The following is a 23,271-nucleotide window of genomic DNA, read 5'->3' as shown; positions in this document are numbered from 1 at the left end:
GTAAAGGTACCATTTTCCCCTCTGTAGCAAGTATTTAGTTTGGGTCTCCCTTAGTTTTTATTTCTCATATTAGAAAGTCCCTTAAGGTTCAAGCACAACCTCACAATAGTTATTCCCCAGATCATGGGAGTTCACATAATGTTGAAGCACCTAACAATGAAACAAAGGCATGCAAGTATTGTCTGAACTTTTTCAACTGCAAGTTACAAAAGCCCAGCTCAAAACAGCTTAAGCAAAAAGGGAATTTATTGGCTCACATAACTGTGAAGGTCAATAGTGAACTTGTTCAGAATTGTCAAATCTTTGGGTTCAAGGAACATCTTTAAGACTCTTCCTTCAACTGTGCTTCTGTTTTCATTTCATTTTGCACAAATTCCCTCCACATGGGGTAGAATAGATTGGCTAAGAATTCTAGATTCACACACTTTCAACCTGGTACCCCAGTGGATGAGGGTATTTCTTTTTCTGAGTATCCATATATTAATTCAGTCACTGATTCTATTTGGCTACTTGATCTTTGCTAGACCTCTGCTGAACAAATCTCTATGGCCTGTGGAATGGTACATACTGCAGGCAGATTTTTTATTTGTGCTTGTTTAAGAGTTCCTGATATTTTATAATAAGCATGCCTTGCTCTCAAATTTATTCGTCACCTCCACTGTGTAATTAGAAGGGATATGATTTAGGTCATACATGAATTGCCTAGTGGGTATCCCTACTTTCTTCAATTTAAGCATGAATTTTGCAATAAGGAGCTTATGATCTGACAAATAGATTTTAAGGATTAGATCTTGTAGACAGAGTGCCTGAAGAACTATGGACAGAGATTTGTAACATTATACAGGAGGCAGTGACCAAAATCATACCAAAGGAAAAGAATTTCAAGAAGGCAAAATAGTTGTCTGAGCAGGCTTTACTCATGGCTGTGGGAAAAGAAAAGCAAATGGCAAAGAGATAAAGGGAAAGATATACCCAACTGAATGTAGAGAATCACAAGGAGAGATTAGAAAGCCTTCTCAAAGAACAATGCAAGAAATAGAGGAAAAACAATAGAATGGGAAAGACTAGAGATCACTTCAAGAAAACTGGAGAGATCAAGGGAACATTTCATGCAAGGTTGGGCATGATAAAGGACAGACACAGCAAGGACCTAACAGAAGCAAAAGAGATTAAGAAGAGGCGGCAAGAATACACAGAAGAACTAAATATGAAGGTCTTAATGACCTGGATAACTAAAATGATGTGGTCACTCATCTAGAACCAGATATCCTGGAGTATGAAGTCAAGCAGGCCTTATGCAGCATTACTACAAACAAAGCTAGAGATGTGATGGAATTCCAGGTAAGCTACTTCAAATCCCAGAAGACGATGCTGTTAAAGAGCTGCACTGAAAATGTCAGCAAATTTTGAAAACTCAGCAGTGGCCACAGGACTGGAAAAGGTCAACTTTCATTTCAATCCCAAAGAAAGGCAATGCCAAAGAATGTTTGAACTACTGTACAACTGTACTCATCCAACATACTAGTAGGGTTATGCTCAAAATCCTTCAAGCTAGGCTTCAGCAGTATGTGAACTGAGAACTTCCAAATGTACAAGTTGGGATTAGAAAATGCAGAGGAACCAGAGATTAAATTATCAACATTCATTGGATCATGGAGAAAGCAAGGAAATTCCAGAAAAGCATCTACTCTTCTTCATTAACTACATGAAAACCTTTGACTATGTAGATCACAACAAACTCTGGAAAGTTTTTCAAGAGATGGGAATACCAGGCCACCTTACCTGTCTCCTGAGAAACCAGTATGGAGGTCAAGAAATGACAGAACCAGACATGAAACACAGACTTGTTTCAAGCTGGGAAAGGTGTAAGTAAAGGCTATATATTGTTACCCTGCTTAACTTATATGCAGAGTACATCATATGCAATGCTGGACTGGATAAACCAAAAGCTGGAATCAAGGTTGTTGGGAGAAATATCAACAACCTCAGATATGCAGATGATACTTCTCTAATGGCAGAAAGTGAAGAGGAACTAAATAGCCTCTTGAAGAGGGTAGAAAGAGGAGAGTGAAAAAGCTGGCTTAAGATTTAACATTCACAAATCTAAGATCATGGCATCTGGTACCATCACTTCATGGCAAATAGAAGGGGGAAAATTGGAAACAGTGACAGATTTTATTCTCTTGGGTTCCAAAATCATCATAGACGGTGGCTACAGCCATGAAATTAAATGGCACTTGCTGCTTGGAAGAAAAGCTATGACCAAACTAGAGAGTATATTAAAAAGCAGCAACATCATTTTACCAACAAAGGTCCGTATAGACAAAGCTGTGATTTTTCCAGTAAGTCATGTAGGAATGTGAGAGTTGAACCATAAAGAAGACTGAATGCCAAAGAATTGATGCTTTCAAACTGTGGTGCTGGAGAAATCTCTTAAGAGTCCCTTGGACTGCAAAGAGATCAAGCCAGTCAATCCTAAAGGAGCTCAACCCTGAATAGTCATTGGAAGGACTGATGCTAAAGTTCCAATACTTTGGCCTCATTATGAGAAGAGCAAACTCATTGGAAAAGACTGTGATGCTGAGAAAGACTGAGGGAAAGAGAAGGAAGCAACAAAAAGGATGAGATAGTTGGATGTCATCACCATCTCAATTGACATGAGTTTGAGCAAACTCCGAGAGATAATGAAGTACAAGGAAGCCTGGCGGGCTGCAGTCAATGGAGCTGCAAAAAGTTGGACACAACTTAGGGACTAAACAACATCAATGCAATACTCTTGAAATACACTTTATTAAGTGTATCTTTTTATTTGATGGTCTTTGAGGGGGTAGCAGACTTTATTAGAAGTCTCTATTACTGTGATCTCCTACTGGAAACTATCACTGTGGCCCCTCTGACAGCTGCAGTCCCTCAGAAGTGATGGCATGCGTTAACATTTATAGTAGAACTAAGCACCCCTATGAGTTCTTCACTCCTTGATGGTCTGAGGCCTCTATTCCAGCATGATTTACCCTCAAAAGAAAAAATAAGTTTTCACTGGCTAGTTAACATTCAGTTATAGGTGGAGATCACTGATTTTTTTCATAATACTCCTTGGTAAAGAGAATGGATAACCATTACCTGAGGAAAAACACCTCATAAGAAGCTTGAGGAGCCTAAAAATCTAGGTAGAAGCTTGGATCACCACAAATGTTCTTGAAACTATCACCTGGAACATAAAATAATTACTTAGCTTGAACAAACCAAAATTAGCCTATATACATAGCACCTGGAATATTCTAGGATACTTTAAGAGCCATTGACCTAATAAAAATGATTCAGTGGGAATTTTCCCAGCAAAGACAGTGATATATTTCAGCCACAGCAAAGCCAAGAAGGCATTGCTGCTGCTGCTGCTGCTGCTAAGTCACTTCAGTCGTGTCCAACTCTGTGTGAACCCATAGACAGCAGCCCACCAGGCTTCCCTGTCCCTGTGATTCTCCAGGCAAGAACACAGGAGTGGGTTGCCATATCCTTCTCCAATGTATGAAAGTGAAAAGTGAAAGTGAAGTCGCTCAGTCGTGTCCGACTCTAGCGACCCCATGGACTGCAGCCTACCAGGCTCTTCCGTCCATGGGATTTTCCAGGCAAAAGTACTGGAGCGGGGTGCCATTGCCTTCTCCGAAGAAGGCATTAGGGAAGCTTTTTTAGCAACATTACCAACACACAGGGAAGATTATAGATTTGCCTATGTATTCTGCACATTTTTTTTTTTTTAAGAACAGGATGCTGACAATGCCAGACCTAGATATTTCATTCTTAATTATATTTCTGAGTAAAAATATCAAATCTTTTATAAAGTCAGCCAGAGTCTCTAAAACATCTGGTGAATTTAATAATGCATGGACAGGGAAAGAATTTTTAGACTCTCAAAACATAAACTGCATTGACTGTTAGACTTTTAATCCTCATTTGCCTCCCAAAAGTAATCATACAATAAAAGAAATAAAATCCAATGGAATCTCAAATGTTATACTTTTGAAAATACACAACTACACTCTGAAACAGCATGTGCATAACTTTATTCATTGTTAGTAGTGGTTTCGAGTAATCAACCTATAATCTCGGTCTCATTTTATGTTTTCTATATGACACATGGAGATGCTTTGGGATCTGAACAAACTGGTATACTTGATACTCAGAGGCCAAATATGTCTGTGTTACAGTTCATTCAAATTCCCCTGGTTAATTTTGTAATTACTTTAATTAAGCATAATTAACAACTATGACTTAAAATAATTTTAATTAAGCTACAATAAGCTCAAAGGGCACTGTGATTTTAATGGTTTCACAACAAATCTTTTTTCTTGTATCTATCTCCTTGGATGCAGCACTTTATTTCTGAACTATTCCTTGCTTCCAGAAAAGAAATGGGACTAAGTTAATTTCTATGATAAACCCACACTTATTTAACTTCCTTTTTGTTACCCTAATTATCTAGATGTTACATTGCAAGTGATTTCAGGAGTATTGAGTTTATCAACTTTTATGAACTCACATAAAACTCATAGTAAATAAAACTCCAAATGCAGAAGTCAGACAATTAAAGTACAAAACTGTTTTCTTACACAGGCATTCAATGATAGTGATTTTGAGGTTTTTCTCTGGTAAGCACCTCAGTTAAGTAGTAGAGGCAAATGTCACATAAACAACTGCACTGTTCTCATTCCAGAGAGATCGCATGTCCTACATGCTCCAATAAAAGATTATTCTGAGTTCATATCTCACCTCTTCCTTTAACTTGCTAAGTGAAGCTTACAAGCTCTTTTAGCTTTACTTAAATTTCCTTTTCTTTAAAATGAGAATAATTCTAGTTTAAACATATATTGTGAGGATTCAATGAGATAAAATTTGACCACTACTTGGCACACAATGGGCACCAAAGAAATGGTGGTGACTTTCCTTCTGCCTTCTTCATTCTTCTTCTCTCTGTTATCAATTAATGACTCAGAATGTCTTCCAAAATATGCGGAGAAAAATCGGACATGACTAAGGACACACACAGAAAGTGATTCTTTGAAAAACTAAGTCAACCATTAACTACTTTATTTTCACCCAGACATCATATTTTGTCTTTTTCTGTGTTTTTGATCACGTGATTCTATGTGATGTATTTTCTCCCTTTGAATTATCTCTAGCTGGTAAACTCTTTCTCATTGGTTAAGACTCATACAAGCTGTGATCACCTGTCTTTGAACACAACTGTGGGCTCCACAGTAACCATGTGAACAGCTTGCTCCTCTCCATGTGAGCAGCCTCCTTGTGGGCTCCTCTCCATGTGAACAGCCTGCTGCTGGAGGAAAAATGAGAGTGGCCTGGGAATAAGTCTGAGTTCCTAAAATATTGATTCCAGAAAACCCAAGCCAATCTATTCTGTCACTTATGTTCTATCCCATGTTCCTTATTGTTTCTGTATTAGTTTGGTGGTAAAAGTGTGTTTAAAGGAAATATAATGGAATAGGGACTAAAGGAATTAATGCATACAAACAGAAAAAGCATGAAAGTCTGATTCATTTCCTATAATCTCATGGTTTCCTCTCATGCAATGATCACAAAGAACATAATAGCCTCAGATCCATCCATCATCCCCAACATCTTTAGGGCATATACACAATACTTTCCCTATTTTCTTGATTCCTTGATTTCTCAGGTTCTAAACAGCTTAACTTCAAAAGCCCTTTGCAACAAACATTCTTCCTCTTCAGGTTTTAACAAGTGGACCCTAATCCTCAGCTTATAAATTACACAAATACAGTCCTTTGCTTGCTCATTGTAAATTTTCTCTGCTTCTTTTAACGTATAGTGACCAGGAAATGGAAAAAAAAAAAAAATCCTTGAGCAACTTGTTTATTAAGGGTCCTCTCTGTGAACATTTGCCCTATCTGCCAGCTTCCCTGTTCAGTGTTGGAGAATGAAATATGGGGGACTCTATATAAAATTCCTACTCTTTGTCTTTTCCTAGGTCTTTGCCCCCGCCTGCTTTTCTACCCCACTGTAATCGGCTGGACAGTTTCAAAAACAGTAAATTTTGGCTCTGAGGATATAATAGCAAATCAAACCAGGTCCACTACCTGCTCTTAGTCACACATGCATGGGCACACACACACACCTGGGGCTACAAATCCTAAATATCACAATGTTGTCTGCAGTGGCAACTCTACCCTCATCCTTGAAATGAATTTTTACTTCTTCAAATGCTGGATACTGAAACAACTTCAAAAGCATTTTGGTGTACACAGCAGTGTACATAGTGGAGCTTTTCTTGTCGTCTCAAAGGTTTAGCTGAAGCCTTAAAGCTAAGGGCAAACATTGTAAAGTGCCCCCCAAAAGATATACCAAAACACCTATGCATGATTTGCTAAGAGCTGGCCCAAAGCTAGCTGGGCAACCTTTAATTCAGTCCCCACTGCTAAGTGATATAAAGAAAAGGCCACTGGGAGATGAATAAGCAAAGACTGCTGTGTTAGGAATAATTTACAGAGAGCTGCAAACATGCTGGATGTTTGGGACTGTCTCTGATCCCCCTTGCTGCCTCAATCCAGATGGCTCCCAAGAGAACCATTTAGAGACTTTGAAACATAACCCTAGTATTTGAAAGATGCAAAGTCTGGTGCCTGAAAAAGTCCAAAATGAACTGGTAACCAGAGCAGAAGAAGGTGGGTGGGGGGCAGTTATTTAAAATGAACTGAATTTCCAAAATTTTCTGGGGTACAGGAGTTAAATTTACCCTATAAGATCGACAAGTGCATCAGAAGGTGGCCAGGAATGGGTCATCTTGAATGATTTTGACAAAGAAACTTATGTGCCAAGTGCAGGGTCCCTCACAGCAACAAGTAGAGTGTGAGGAAGGTAAATTGGGGCGCCATGTACTGTTATCAGTTCCCCTGAGGTGTCCCCTGCAGCTTCCCATGTGGCTCAGTGATAAAGAATCATCCTGTCAATGCAGAAGACCCAAGTTCGATCCCTGGGGTGTGAAGATTTTCCTGGGATAGCAAAAGAAAACCCACTTCATTCTCCTTGCCTGGAAAATTCACTGAAGAGAGGCGCCTGGCAGGCTACAGTCCATGGGATTGCAAAGAGTCAGACAAGACTGAGTGACTGAGCATGCAGTGTGTCCCCCTAGAATCCATAAGTGCCTCAGAAGAGAAAGATTCAGCTTTGTTTGGAGCACCATCTCGCAGAAGGCGCCTATGAGAGGTAATCAGCAGGAGGAAACAAACTACAAGTATAAGACTTTCCCCCCCCCTCTTCTCTATACAAAATTAAAAGGTTTCTTTAAAACTCTGTGTTTTCATGACAACACCTAGTTCCACCTGAACTTAACTTTTCTCAAACCTTGAGATAACCAATGCGTTTTTATTATGGAAATGTTTGTCTTAAACTCTCTGAGCCATCATTCTACTGTTCTATAAAATGATCAGTTAGATCATGCAGTCTGTAGAATTACACCTAAATACAAACTTTTTTATGTCAATTTCACACCTCATCCTTCTCTTCTTAAAGTTACATCTCACTACTCTTAACCCTTCGTTCCCTCCCTATAGTAATCATATTATTTGTTGGTAATGATAGGAAGCAGGGAGGTTTGCAAAGAATATAGATGAAATCTCAATATCACCTCTGTCCTAATTATACTGATTTGTGCTGATTTATTTTCCCCAGTCTTCATTTGATGCTTCACCAGAGAATAACTCCTTTGGTTTTTCTCCTTTGAGTTAGAGAAGAGGTGTGAAAAAGTCCCCATTGCTCATTCTAACAGAGCAAATATCCTTTGATGATTCCAAGCAACTTGCCTCGAGGGTGGTTGTAGGCTCTTTGAATGCAAGATGCAAAGTTATTCCTAGGAGGATAGGTAGGAAATAAAGTGCAATCAGACCCATTTTTTTCTGCAGTTCGGAAGAAGAAACCTATAAATTCAACACAATTTCAAACACAATCCCAGTAGGTATGCCTTGAGTCTGGATTTTGACAAGCTCATTCTAAAATTTGTATCAAAGAACAGAAAAGCAATTTGAAGTAAGAGAAAAAGAGAGTCACTCTGTCATATAACAAGTCTTGTTACAAACTATATTATTTAAGGCAGTACAATATTGAAGCAGAGACAGATGACTAAATCAATGGAAGGGACTAGAGAACCCAGAAACAGATCTATGCATAGCTGGTTAACTTGCAGATGAGCCAAGGAAGTGTGGACAAATCAATAATGGAGCTCATACAGTTGATTAGACACATGGGGGGAAAGTGGATTTTCTGCTTTACCTCATAAACAAAAATAAATTCCAAGTATTTTAAAGACTTTGGAACATTTAAAGAAAAAATGATAGAATATCACGTTTTAAAAGACCCAAAAAATGAATCATAAAGGAAAAGGTTAATAAGTTAGATTACATTAAAATTAGAAATTTCTGCATATCAAATGGCAGTATTAAATAAAAACTGTCAAAAGACAAGCCTTAGACTGAAGGAAGATACCTGTAATCAGCTTAAGAGAGAAGAGATCCATATCCAGGATAAGCAAGCCAAAAGAAAAATAATAATGAGCATAATATTAAAATATAATCATGGAAGAGAAAGGATGTTCAACTTCACAAGAGATTAGGGAAATACATAAGAAAACTAAAACAAGTTAACATTTCACATCATCTAATATTGCCAAGTATTGAGACAATTACAGAGTAACAGGAAATAGTATACATTATATTGACAATAAATTGGTATAATCAGTTTGAAGACTAACTTTACAACATTTAATGAATTTAAATACGCACAGATCTTTTTACTCTGGTAATCCACTGAGACAGACTATTCATTTCATGAGCAAACTTTTGACAAGAGAAAAGATCCAAAATTTGAGGAAAATAGTGAATTCATTTTGTCTGGAGCTCACATGAGGACAGATTGGATGAAATAAAAGCTTTGGTTTGACAGCAGGTTCCTCTAACCTGGCTCCAAGCAGTATTTCCTACTCAAATTCTATTCCATAAGTGATGAGGATCATTGAGGGCTGATAAGCAGGACAGCAAACAGAATAGAGCTTTGGGAATTCAAACACGACAGTGAGGAAACCACTAAATGATTACAAACCAAACAGCGTCATGATCCAACACCCGCTTTGGAAAGATCATTTAGTGGCTTCCTCACTGTCCTAAGTTTGAATCTTAGGACATTCTATCTCTGTGTATTTGCTGCCAATCAGAGTTGATGCCCAATAATAGATCACAGAAAGGGCACAGGAATAAATGACCAGCAGAAAGGTAGGTGAACAGAACATACTAAAAGGTAAATTGTAAGCTCTTCAACATGAAGTTGTCCAACACAGACCATATCACTGGAGAAAATTCAAGAAACAGAGTTGCCATAAGATTTTAAAATACTATGATAGTAGTAGTGTGTATATGCCAATCCCAATCTTCCAATTCATCTCACCCCTCCATTCTCCCCTTGGTAACCACTTGGTAAGTTTGTTTGCTACATCTGTGACTCTATTTCTGCTTTTCAAAAATGTTCATCTGTACCATTTTCTTGATTTTATGCATTTGTTTATCTCTTTCTGACTTACTTCACTCTGTATGACAATCTCTAGGCCCATCCACATCTTGGAAAATGGTACTATTATGTTCCTTCTTATGGCTAAGTAATATTCCATAGATAACTAATGAGCACCTACTGTATAGCACAGGGAGCTCTCTACAAGTCAAAGATCTATGGTGACTCAAGTCGAAAGGAAAAAGAGCAGATATGTGTCTATGTAAAATTTATTCACTTGACTGTATAGCAGAAACTAACACAACATTGTAAAGCAACTGTACACCAATAAAAATTAATTTTTAAAAAATCACAAGCAGGATCCTCTATGATCCACCTCCCAGAATTCTGGAAATAAAAGCAAAGATAAACAAATGGGATCTAATTAAAATTAAAAACTTCTGCACAACAAAGGAAAATATAAGCAAGGTGAAAAGACAGCCTTCGGAATGGGAGAAAATAATAGCAACTGAAGCAACTGACAAACAACTAATCTCAAAAATATACAAGCAACTTATGCAGTTCAATTTCAGAAAAATAAATGACCCAATCAGAAAATGGGCCAAAGAACTAAATAGACATTTCTCCGAAGAAGACATATGGATGGCTAACAAACACATGAAAAGATGCTCAACATCACTCATTATTAGAGAAATGCAAATCAAGACCACAATGAGGTACTACTTCACACCAGTCAGAATGTCTGCAATCCAAAAGTCTGCAAGCAATAAATGCTGGAGAGGTGTGGAGAAAAGGGAACCCTCTTACACTGTTGGTGGGAATGCAAATTAGTACAGCCGCTATGGAGAACAGTGTGGAGATTCCTTAAAAAATTGCAAATAGAACTACCTTATGACCCAGCAATCCCACTGCTGGGCATACACACCGAGGAAACCAGAATTGAAAGAGACACATGTACCCCAATATTCATCACAGCACTGTTTATAATAGCCAAGACATGGAAGCAACCTAGATGTCCATCAGCAAATGAATGGATAAGAAAGCTATGGTACATATACACAATGGAGTATTACTCAGCCATTAAAAAGAATACATTTGAATCAGTTCTAATGAGATGGATGAAACTGGAGCCGATTATACAGAGTGAAATAAGCCAGAAAGAAAAACACCAATACAGTATACTAACACACATATATGGAATTTAGAAAGATGGCAATGATGACCCTGTATGCAAGACAGCAAAAGAGACACAGATGTGTAGAGCGGACTTTTGGACTCTGAGGGAGAGGGAGAGGGTGGGATGATTTGGGAGAATGGCATTGAAACATGTATACTATCATGTAAGAAACAAATCGCCAGTCTATGTCCGATGCAGAATACAGCATGCTTGGGGCTGGTGCACGGGGATGACCCAGAGAAATGTTATGGGGAGGGAGGCGGGAGGGGGGTTCATGTTTGGGAACGCATGTACACCCGTGGTGGATTCATGTCAATGTATGGCAAAACCAATACTGTATTGTAAAGTAAAATAAAGTAAAAATAAAAATTAAAAAAATACTACAGTAATTTGCCTGTGATTGATTATTGCTTTCTCTTAATAAAAAGTTCCTCTTACTGTTAAGTTTCTCCCTTTATGCCAATAGGCACTTTTGATATGAGAATTACATAAGTAAAAAGGTTCGCCTTCTTATCACTCACATTTTTTTTTCACTGTCCTGATATTTACACAGCTCCTAAGAAAATAATTCATAGAAAAGGTGCATCAATACTGGAGAAATGAAAATACAATAAAAGAGATATACTCAAATGGCCATCCCAATCCCACTTTGTAAATCAGCCAAGCACCTTTGCTATGATTTAATAATATTCTTTACAGGGGTGTATAATGAAAACAAATTTCCATAACTAAAGTGCTAAAATAGTAAAAGACTGGTTTATTATAGTTTATTGTTCATTAATATAAAAGATTATTTTATAAAACTATTAATTTGCTGAGAGGAATGATATCACATTCTTATTTTCTCTTAAAAAAGAACTCATTATATATAAATGGGGTATATTATAACAAACTCCAGTATATAAAAAATTCTTCTGAGACTAGTACTATGGCTACTGTCAGGTAGAATAGTATAAGTGATTCAAATAGTTATTTTTACACCATACTTATTTCTTTTGCTTCTTTTCTTACAATATCTGAAACTGAAAGACTATCTGAAAACATTTTTTTCCAAAATTTATCATAAGGAACTACTAATTCCATGTACTAAAATCCCATCCATCAATTTCTACATAGTAGTAGAATGTATTTCTGGTTTTCTATTTCAAATATACCAGAGAGATGTATAAAAGTCACCAGCTTTTATATGAACATTAAAAATTTCATTCTCTCTAAGAAAAAATATAACTAGTATCAAATAGTGCTTTGTCTAAAATGTTTATTAGTTTCACCTGAGTACTACTTTTTAACATTTAATACTATATTTTCAACATTTCTTGTTGATTCCCCAACAATAAAAATTCTTGAACCTGGAAAGGAACATTTAAGTACCATAAATTTGAGATGTCAATTCAAATATCATGCCTATGTGCTTCCTTTTTTTCCCTCAAAAATGGCATCAGTTAGCTCTTTTCGGCAAACAAACATAATGACAGACTTCTGAATGGGCTTTCCATTTTCAGAAGATGTGATTTTTCAACTATATGTGGAACCACAGAACTAACATAAGACCACTTTCTCCAAAGAAAGCAGGGGCTAGGTTTCAATACTGTCCATATTTTGTTGAAACCAACTTCACAATAAAGAACAAGCTGGAAAAGCAGAGTAGACGTGGGGAATCTTGGACAACAGTTCCACGTGCAATTATTGTCATGACAATTGTTATCATCATAAAATATATAGAATTCTGGCTCCACTAGGAGTACATAAAATGGCTGATTATTTGTCTTCAATTTTGTAACAATTTTCTCCATTATTCTTCTTGACCTATAACCAGCTTGTTTCTGCAACTATTATAATAGAGGAAAAATCACCCATGGTTCATATGAATGTAGCAGCACCTTTTCTTTCTTTTTCATCTTTTTCTGCAAGTGTCTCCTGAATACTCACTTCAGAAAAACATAGGAAGACTTATTCATACAGATATTTTCCCTTAAAAACAGCCTCTGCTAAAAGAGTATTATTGTTAAGAATCAAATAGAAATGAATTTTATGAGTTCATCAAAAGGTAAATTAGGAAGACCGCTATTTCCTTCCAAAATTGCTATGTGTGCATGGTAAGTCACTTCAGTCATGTCCTGTGAACTGTAGCCCACCAGACTCTTCAGTCCATGGTATTCTCTGGGCATGAATACTGGAGTGGGTTGCCATTTCTTTCTCCAGGGGATCTTCCTGACCCAGGAATCCAACCTTCACCTCTTACATCCCCCTAGTTGGTAGATGAGTTCTTTAATACTAGCACCACCTGGGAAGCCCATGATAGAATGAGTCCTTAATTAAGGCTTTGATTTCTGACCATGAAATCTGACTCATCAGTGTTGCTTTGATTAGAAAATACTGCTTACCCAGTAGAGAATCACAACTTTTGAAGTGGAAGTAAATTTTCTCTATTTCTAGAACTTCATTGTCTCAGAGGGGGGAAGAAACCACTCTTATGAATATCTATAGGACATTATTTTACCTTTCTGGTATTCTCAATTATCTTCCAGATAAAAGAGAACAAAAACGTTGGCATTTGGCATTTTAGCACTAAATAAAGAACTTCAACGGAGAAGGCGATGGCACCCCACTCCAGTACTCTTGCCTGGAGAATCCCATGGATGGAGGAGCCTGGTAGGCTGCAGTCCATGGGGTCACTAGGAATCAGACTCGACTGAGCGACTTCCCTTTCACTTTTCACTTTCACTCACTGGAGAAGGAAATGGCAACCCACTCCAGTATTCTTGCCTGGAGAATCCCAGGGATCGGGGAGCCTGGGGTCTGCGGTCTATGGGATCGCACAGAGTCGGACACGAATGAAGTGACTTAGCAGAAGCAGCAGCAAAGAACTTCGACATTTAAGTTTCTGGGTTTTGTTTTCACTTGCTAAAGAGCTTACAATTATTAATATATTAATATGTTTATAAATATTTTGGCCTCCTGATATGAAGAGCCAACTCATTGGAAAAGACTTTGATGCTAGGAAAGATTGAGGGCAGGAGGAGAAGTGGACGACAGAGGATAAGATGGTTGGATGGCATCACCAACTCAATTGACATAAGTTTGAGCAAGCTCTGGAAGGTAATGAAGGACAGGGAAGCCTGGCGTGCTGTAGTCCATGAGGTTGCAGAGTCAGACACGACTGAGTGACTGAACAAAAACGTTTATAAATATATTAATTTACCTACCCCATAGGCTAATTCCTACGCAAATTTAAAACACCAAGTGTTTATAAAATCTCTGGTCAATTCAATCTATGTCTTTCATGTTTTGCACAAAGGACCTCAGTCAGAAATTTCACTTTATTTGTGTGGAAAATACTTTTTAATTGCTAATGGAAGCACATGTCCTTTGAGTTGTACCATGCTCCACCTGAGAGCCCCGTTCCCATGAGCCTCATAACCTGGATTCTGATTATAGCCCCCATTTCCTACAGTTGCCCCATTTCATCTTGAAACCTTGAAATTTTCTCTTGGATGGGAAAGCTATAATTTCTCTCCTTTTAAAGTAATTCATAACCCTAATTTAATGTATTTAAACTGTTGGCTAAACTTTCAAATGATGCACCAGGGCTAAAAGAATCAGCCTTTGTTCCCAAGGGGAGGCAGCTTCATAATGTTCTGAATTAATTCTAGTACATTTTCAAGAAGCGAATAATTAAGTACCCGCTGAAGCAAAACAAATACTCTGATATCAATACAGCACATAAAACACAACTTGTCACGTAATTCAGCATGCTAAAATTCTTTCAATATAACTGACAGTCGCAGCCCCAATTCTCAAGGTAATCTGGAAATTTTATCATGTATTGAAATGCAATTCCTTTCAAATGTTGAACTCTGCACATTTTAACAGCAGTTGTTTCACAGCCCCATAAATATCATCATTTATTTTGCTATCAAAACCAGGCTAGAATCAGAAAAAAAGAGCCATAGAATTCCTGGTCCAGCACTCCCTTCCCCTTTAGAAGGGACCATAACCAAAACCACTCAACATTCAAAAAGAACTAAAATTATAAAAGCAAATAACAGTGGGATTTACTGACTTATGACACTTGTAACTGAAGATATTTTGATAATTTCCCTTGTTAACCAAAAAGCAAAAACAAGAATTGAGTAGAAAAAGTAGTTTGAAGATAGGCTGAAATTTTTGGCCTCTCATAGAAGGCATTTGTTGGATGAATGAATGAATATGTTTGAATCCTACACTGGCCCCAACTCTAAAACTAGTTTACAATAGCTTTTCTTATCTTAGAATTAAAATGCATTAAACTTCCATGGTACACCATCAGCAACTTAGAACCCCAAATAACCTCTTTCTCCTTCTCTACCAACCTTCCCACACCTTTAATTCAGTTATTAGGTTTAACCTATATATGCTTGTATCCAAGATTTTATATGCTTTATTAGTTAGAGAAACCCTATTTGCTGTAACACAGTTCAGTCACCCAGTCGTGTCCTACTCTTTGTGACCCCAGGCTTCCCTCTCCATCACCAACTCCTGGAGTTTGCTCAAATTCATGTCCATCGAGCTGGTGATGCCATCCAGCCATCTCATCCTTGTCCCCACAGTGAGCCACAGCTGCCTCCCCAGGAGATCCTCCAAGACCAGTAGGTACCTCTCATCTTCTATGAGAACTCAAAAATTACAACTCACTGCTGAACAACAGTCGACAGGAGAAAGTTGGATCCCACCAAAAAAAGATACCCCGCATCCAAGGGCAGAGGAAAAGCCCCAGAAAGACGGTAGGAGGGGAAAAATCGCATTTAGAATCAACAAACCCCACACCTGCCAGAGATGTTCCAAAGGCTCAAACAAAACCTTGTGTGCACCAGGAGGCCCCACAGAGACTGAGCCAGACCTGCCTTTGAGCATTTGAGTATCTCCTGAAGAGCTACAGGTTAGCAGTGGCCTGCCACAGAGGCAGGGGTTCTGGTTGCAGCAGACCTGGGTGTGGCGTAAGCCCTCTTGCAGGAGGTCACCATTTACCCCATTATAGAGCCTCCAGAACTTACATAGGATTGGGGAAACAGACTCTTGGAGGACACAAACAAAACCTTGTACACACCAGGACCCAGGAGAAAGGAGCAGTGACCCCACAAGAGACTGACCCAGACTTGCCCATGAGTGTCCAGGAGTGGAGGTGGAAGCTTAGGTCAGCAGTGGCCTGCTGCAGGGTCGGGGGCACTGAGTGTGGCAGTGCCTGCGTGGGACCTTTTGAAGGAGGTCGTCATTTTCTTCATTACCTCCATCACAGTTTGGCCTCAGGTCAAACAACAGGGAAGGAACACAGATCCACCCATCAATAGAAAACTAGATTAAAGATTTACTGAGCATGTCCTCGCCCATCAGAACAAGACCCAGTTTCCCCCACAGTCAATCTCTCCCATTAAGAAGCTTCCATAAGCTTCTTATTCATCAGAGGGCAGACAGAATGAAAACCACAATCACAGAAAACTAACCAAACTGGTCACATGGACCACAGCCTTGTCTTACTCAATGAAACTATGAGCCGTGCCATGTAGGGCCAGCCAAGATGGACAGGTCATGCTGGAGAGTTCTGATAAAATGTGGTCCACTGGAGAAGGGGCTGCAAACCACTTCAGTATTCTTGCCTTGAGAACAACATGAACAGTATGAAAAGTTGCTGTAACAAATAAAACCAAAAGCTTCAGAGACACAATATAATTAAAATTTATTTCTTGTTCACCTAATAATACTAAAAAATAGGATGAGTAGCCCTTCCCTGAGGTCATGGGAACTCAAGATAATGTAAATTCTGTCATCTTCACCTCAGAACTGGTACATTCTTCTGGGAGTTCTTACCTTCCCAACTAGCTGGTGGGATTCTTTCCCACCTGGAGAAGAGAGTGACAGCAGCTTTTATGAGTCAGATTTGAAAATGATATATATCTCTTCTAATCACTTTCTGTCTCTTAAATCTCAATCAATGGCTGCATTTAATTGCAAGGGGGGTCTGGAAAATGTAGCCCCCAGCTGAGCAGCCCCTTCTCACTGACAGTGCTACAACATGTAAGGTTGCAGGCAAGGACAGCACCATGTCTCTGTCACACATGTTTCCTCATCAGAAACGTGAGATCTAAGGCAGCCTGGGACTGTGACTGGATGCTCCTGACTGATGCTGTCAACCTCAGGTTACCCATAAATTACCACTGAGATTCATGTTGAATAAGAAAACATGAGATACTCAACGTGACTGAAGACAATTGATTTTTTTTTCCATTTTCTATAAGCAATTTTGAAAATAACTGTTATTTGTGACATCATCCAGAAGCCATCCAATGTTACAGTTCAGTTGACAATATAATTTTCCAGTTCCCTAGGGCCACTAGTTCAGATGCATAGGAAGTGGTAGTAGAAATCAACATTTTAATCATCTGGAATTTAATATATGTTTTCCATAGCACTTCCAATTTAAATCAGTGAAGTGGGCCTCTAATACATCATACTTAGAAGGGTTCTATTCCACTCACTTTCTCCCAAAGAGTCTGATCATGATCTCAGCAGAAACCTGTAGTTCTGGATACCAAATTTAAAGAGTTTCACAACTGTATTTTCAAAGTTCTGCCTCTGACCCTTTTCTTTTTACTGGCAATCCCAAAAGAACTGAATAGATCTAATGAAACATTCTGAACTCTTTGATTTGCTCAGTAATTGAAAGTATACGTACTAGTTATAAAGCATTATTGTCTCAGTTATTTAAAAAAGGCTGAGTAGACCATTGTGCTACAGTCTTCCAATAATTCATTCTATATTTAAGGAAAATCATTTGATATGAAAAAAATAATTACAGAGACTAGTCAGTTGCCTCTTCTATTGAACAAGACTGAAAAACAAAGGAATTTCCAAGAGTGGTAATTGGGAGTGAAATATTTGTCATGGTACATGTAAAAGTAAGATTTAAAATTTTCTAGAAACAGATTAAAAGTTATAATAATTGAACCTTCTTAACTGTCATGCAACAACTCATTAACTTCAGACAGAATGAAAGGATACGAGAAATTTCTCATGTCTCCACAGAACACATCACTAACTGCTTTCACAATATTTTCTACCCACTCACCTGAATTATGTGAATGTTCTTGCAAAGTATTTCTCTTTCTGAAATTTGCAACAGCAAGAAATCTACATATGAACTCTAATTTTATGTGAATTTAATTTAGCAGTGATTTGATAAGTAAATTAAGGGCACAAAGATTGGAAAAGAAAAATGTTTGCTAGCAGAACTGAAAATATGTTGTGCATAGCAACTTGGTCCAATTTAACTTTTGATAAATAGTGGTGCTGGAGAGTAAAGAGAAAATAGACTGAGCATATCAATTAAACATTGGTCTAAAATAACAGAAGCCACTGTAGTTGAACCTCAACTGCATTTGAAAGTGTGTTTTCTTCTAAAAAGCCAAAAGAGCACTTGCTTACCATATACAGATTCTACTTTTACATCACGTTTAGAAAACTGGAGACACAGTGCTGGTCTGCACAACATATAATATTTTCCATTTTGCATTTTGTGATTTGAAAAAGAAATATGCCAGTGTTTCATTCTGATGAACAATGAAGTGAATGAAAAGTACTCTCAGGTGAATAACCACATGCCATGGATTTATTTTTCACTTGTAAGGCTGCTCCAAAATGTGGTGCAACTGAGTTTTCCACATAATCTCTTGGGGACTCTCCAAGCAATCACTCAGTCACTTTGTCTGCCCTTTTCAACAAAACACATTATGGTACCAGTGGAAGCTGATCCCCATAAGATAGCAGGAATATAAATTCAAGAACCTATTTCTCCTCTCTGTATTTACAATTTTGTTCTGCAGGTTAGCATGGCATGACACTTGCTTACTCTTATTAGCCTCTCACAGTAAAACATCATCCTGTAATCTTGCTCTGGTCTCTTTTTCATTTCATATATAAATATTATGACCAGTCGGCCTGGAATAGCAGGAGTATAAGCAAGAATATATTATTGGTCCAAATCACTCAATGCTATCTTGATTGGAGGGACTTTAATTTTCTCATGTGCAGTATTATGAAATATACCACACATTAATTATTTAAACCAATAGTCTTAGTGAGATGATTCAGCATCTTTGTTACTCTGAAAAATATCCACAATATATATATGATACTTCACAGATAAACTCTGAATTGAAGAAAGTGAAGTCGCTCATCTTGTGCTACTCTTTGTGACCCCATGGACTGTAGACTACAACGCCCCTCCATCCACAGGATTCTCCAGGCAAGAGTACTGGAGTGGGTTGCCATTCCCTTCTCCAGAGGATCTTCCCATGCCAGGAATTGAACCTGGGTCTTCCGCATTGTAGGCAGACACTTTACCGTCTGAGCCACCAGGAAAGTCATAACAATAGATACCTGATACTTCACAGACAAACTCTAATTACACTAATTACAATACAGGGGGGAAACAGCCTTTGGTTTTTAAGTGCCTAATAAAATTGAGCATTCCAAATGCACACATTAGACTTTCGTTAAACAACAAGTCTCTCTGTCAGGTTATTTACAGAGACCAAGAGAAACAGCCTTCCTCAGATACTTCCTTTAGCATAATTCTCCAACTTGTACACAACATGTAATGGCTAAACTTAAAATTTAAACAGGGGGAGAAGCAAAACATTTATTTCTGTTTGTAGACCAAGCTAATTTTTCTTAATTATCTTGGACAAGACTAATCAAATAAAGTCACTATTTTATACTATGAAGAACCTTCAGTTCAATTCAGTTCAGTCGCTCAGTCGTGTCTGACTCTTTGCGACCCCATGAATTGCAGCACACCAGGCCTCCCTGTCCATCACCAACTCCCAGAGTTCACTCAGACTCACGTCCATCGAGTCAGTGATGCCATCGAGCCATCTCATTCTCTGTCGTCCCCTTCTCCTCCTGCCCCCAATCCCTCCAAGCATCAGTCTTTTCCAATGAGTCAACGCTTTGCATGAGGTGGCCAAAGTACTGGTGTTTCAGCTTTAGCATCATTCTTTCCAAAGAAATCCCAGGGCTGATCTTCTTCATAATGGACTGGTTGGATCTCCTTGCAGTCCAAGGGACTCTCAAGAGTCTTCTCCAACATCACAGTTCAAAAGCATCAATTCTTTGGCGCTCAGCCTTCTTCACAGTCCAACTCTCAGATCCATACATGACTACTGGAAAAACCATACCCTTGATTAGATGGACATTTGTTGGCAAAATTAATGTCTCTGCTTTTGAATATGCTATCTAGGTTGGTCATAACTTTCCTTCCAAGGAGTAAGCATCTTTTAATTTCATGGCTGCAGTCACCATCTGCCGTGATTTTGGAGCCCCCCAAAATAAAGTCTGACACTGTTTCCACTGTTTCCCCATCTATTTCCCATGAAGTGATGGGACCGGATGCTATGAAGAACCTTACCTATCTATATAAAGACAGGCTTGGGTTGAATTAGGGAGAACAACAAGAAGAACATCAGTAGATTTTTATAAGCTGCTCAAGAAAGCTATAGAGCTTTGGAAGTTGTGTATATCACCCTGAAAGTAATAGGACACTATCTGGAAAGAGAGAGAGAAAAGAAAAGGAAAATAACAGATGACATACAACAGTGATATGGTGGATGATGATCCTGTGATTTCAAAATCTTCTTTTCAGTGATTGTATTATCAGTCATGCTATGACTATGCATTAACAGAATATTAGTCATACTGGTCATAGAACTAACTAGTAAACCCAGGCAAAAGATCTAAAATGCCTAGAAGTAAAAGAGCAAAATTATTGAGACTATTTCTCTTCCTTTTCTTATCCCATTAGAAAAGAAATATTCTGGGAAGGTAGTGGCTACATAGTGTCTGCCTATTCTTAGATAGTCATGCAAAGTATCTAGATACAAAGAAAAATTCACAGATATTTGTTTTTAAGAAGGGTCATAAAGCATTACTTTGCCAACAAAGTTCCATCTAGTCAAGGCTATGGTTTTCCCAGTGGTCATGTATGGATGTGAGAGTTGGACTGTGAAGAAAGTTGAGCGTGGAAGAATTGATGCTTTTGAACTGTGGTGTTGGACAAGACTCTTGAGAGTCCCTTGGACTGCAAGGAGATCCAACCAGTCCATTCTGAAGGAGATCAGCCCTGGGATTTCTTTGGAAAGAATGATGCTGAAGCTGAAACTCCACTATTTTGGCCACCTCATGCAAAGAGTTGACTCATTGGAAAAGACTCTGATGCTGGGAGGGATTGGAGGCAGGAGGAGAAGGGGACGACAGAGGATGAGATGGCTGGATGGCATCACCAACTCGATGGATGTGAGTTTAAGTGAACTCCGGGAGTTGATGATAGACAGGGAGGCCTGGTGTGCTGAGATTCATGGGGTCGCAAAGGATCAGACTGAAATGAACTGAACTGAACTGATAAAGTGCCAGGCATTCCCACAGACCCTAAATTCCAAAAAAAATGGGAACAAAACACCAAGAACTACAATATCTGTATGATATTAGTGTTTGTGAAGGAAAAAGCAAAGGAAGACAATAAGATGTTTGAGGGTAATAAGCATAAGAAATGCTAACGATAGACAACATATGTTTACTGAAAATCATGCCAAGTGAATCTGGAAACAGTACCTGACACCGAAAGGGATTTTTTTTTTTTTTTTTTTTTTTTTTTTGCTCTAATAGTGGGAGAGTCCAAAGAAACTTCATTTAAAAACTAAGGAGCTGGAGCAGTCTAGACCCTATGAAATCGACCAGACAGTGTTTTCTTCAAAAACAGAGCCCATGCTGAAAGGAAGCTGATGGGAACTGAATCAAAATTTGACAGAACAAGGGAAAAAAGGATGAAGAAAAGTGAATGTTTAGATGAAATAGATGCAGGAGATCTCAGAAAGCAAGCCGTCAGCTTATGAACACTACTCAAAAAAAATTAAAGGAAGAGTACTGTGAAGTCAGAAAAGCAGTATTAGCAATAAGGTAAGATAAATAGGGTTGTGAGTTGCCTTTTCTTATAAAAGGAACCAGAGTTTCTTGGGTAAACAGTTGATTTCCAGGTCTGGGACAGGATATGTACAAGATGAGTCTGGTGTACCTTGTCAGAGACTACTAGAAACAAGGCAAAAAGACTCAGTAGCCAAATTTATGAGATTTCCGCCAGCCAAAGATAATTTATCTTCAATAAAAAAATATTCCCCTGTACTGAAATAAATGTGCATACATTTATTAATTAATAATAGCTTAATTATTAAAAATTAAATGATCCCTCCAAGGAATGGTAAATAAAGGGAAAGAATAAAACATTTATTCTGCTATATGACCATTACTTGCATGCATAAGTTGCTTCATTCGTGACTCTTCATGACTCCACGGACTGTAGCCTGCAGGGCTCCACTGTCCATAGAATTTTCCAGGCAATAATACTGGAGTGGGTTGCCATTTCCTACTGTTAGGGAAATTAAATAATCTTATTTAGGCTTCAGAGACAAGGCAGAACAGGCCTCTGATGTTCCTTCTAACCTGCCTGGACACTGCCCTGACTGTGAGTGACTGACTGCTGTGAGTGCCAGACTTGCATTAACTGAAGTTGTTGAGCCCCTGGAGTGGGCTAGCCAACCAAACCCCGGGTTTAACAACATTCCAAGTTTTTCTTTATTTTTTCCCAACTTTTTAATTAATTTATTTATTTTAATTGTAGGCTAATTGCTTTACAATATTGTGGTGGTTTTTGCCACATATTGACATGAATCAGCCACAGGTGTACATGTGTCCCCCATCCTAAGCTTTCTTCCCACCTCCCACCCCATACCATTCCTCTAGGTTGTCCCAGTGCACTGGCTTTGAGTTCCCTGTTTCATACATCAAACTTGAACTGGTCATCTAGTTCACATATGGTAATATATGTTTCAATATTAGTCTCTCAAATCACCCCAGCCTTGCTTTCTTCCACAGAGTCTACATCTGTGTCTCTTTTGCTGTCTCACATATAGAATCATCATTACCATCTTTCTAAATTCCATATACATGTCTTAGTATACTGTATTGGTGTTTTTCTTTCTGACTTACTTCACTATGTATAATAGAGTCCAGTTTCATCCACCTTATTAGAGCTGATTCAAATGAGTTCTTTTTATAGCTGAGTAATATTCTGTTGTGTATATGTACCACAGCTTTCTTATCCATTCGTTTGACAATGGACATCTAGGTTGCTTCCATGTCCTGGCTATTGTGAACAGTGCTGCAATGAAAAATGGGGTACATGTGTCTCTTTCAGTTCTGGTTTATATGTGTGTATGCCTAGCAGTGGGGTTGCTGAGTCATATGGCAGTTTTATTTCCAGTTTTTTAGGGAAACTCCACACTATTCTCCATAGTGACTATAATAGTTGCATTCCCACCAACAGTGTAAGAAGGATCCCTTTTCTCCACACCATCTCCAGCATTTATTGTTTGTAGACTTTTTGATAGCAGCCATTCTAACTGGCATGAGATGGTACATCATTGTGGTTGATTTGCATTTATCTGATAATGAGTGACGTTGAGCATATTTTCAAGTGTTTGTTA

The sequence above is a fragment of the Capra hircus genome, chromosome 12 (assembly GCF_001704415.2).
Source record: "Capra hircus breed San Clemente chromosome 12, ASM170441v1, whole genome shotgun sequence".
Lineage (NCBI taxonomy): Eukaryota > Metazoa > Chordata > Mammalia > Artiodactyla > Bovidae > Capra > Capra hircus.
This window is presented reverse-complemented; position numbering follows the sequence as displayed.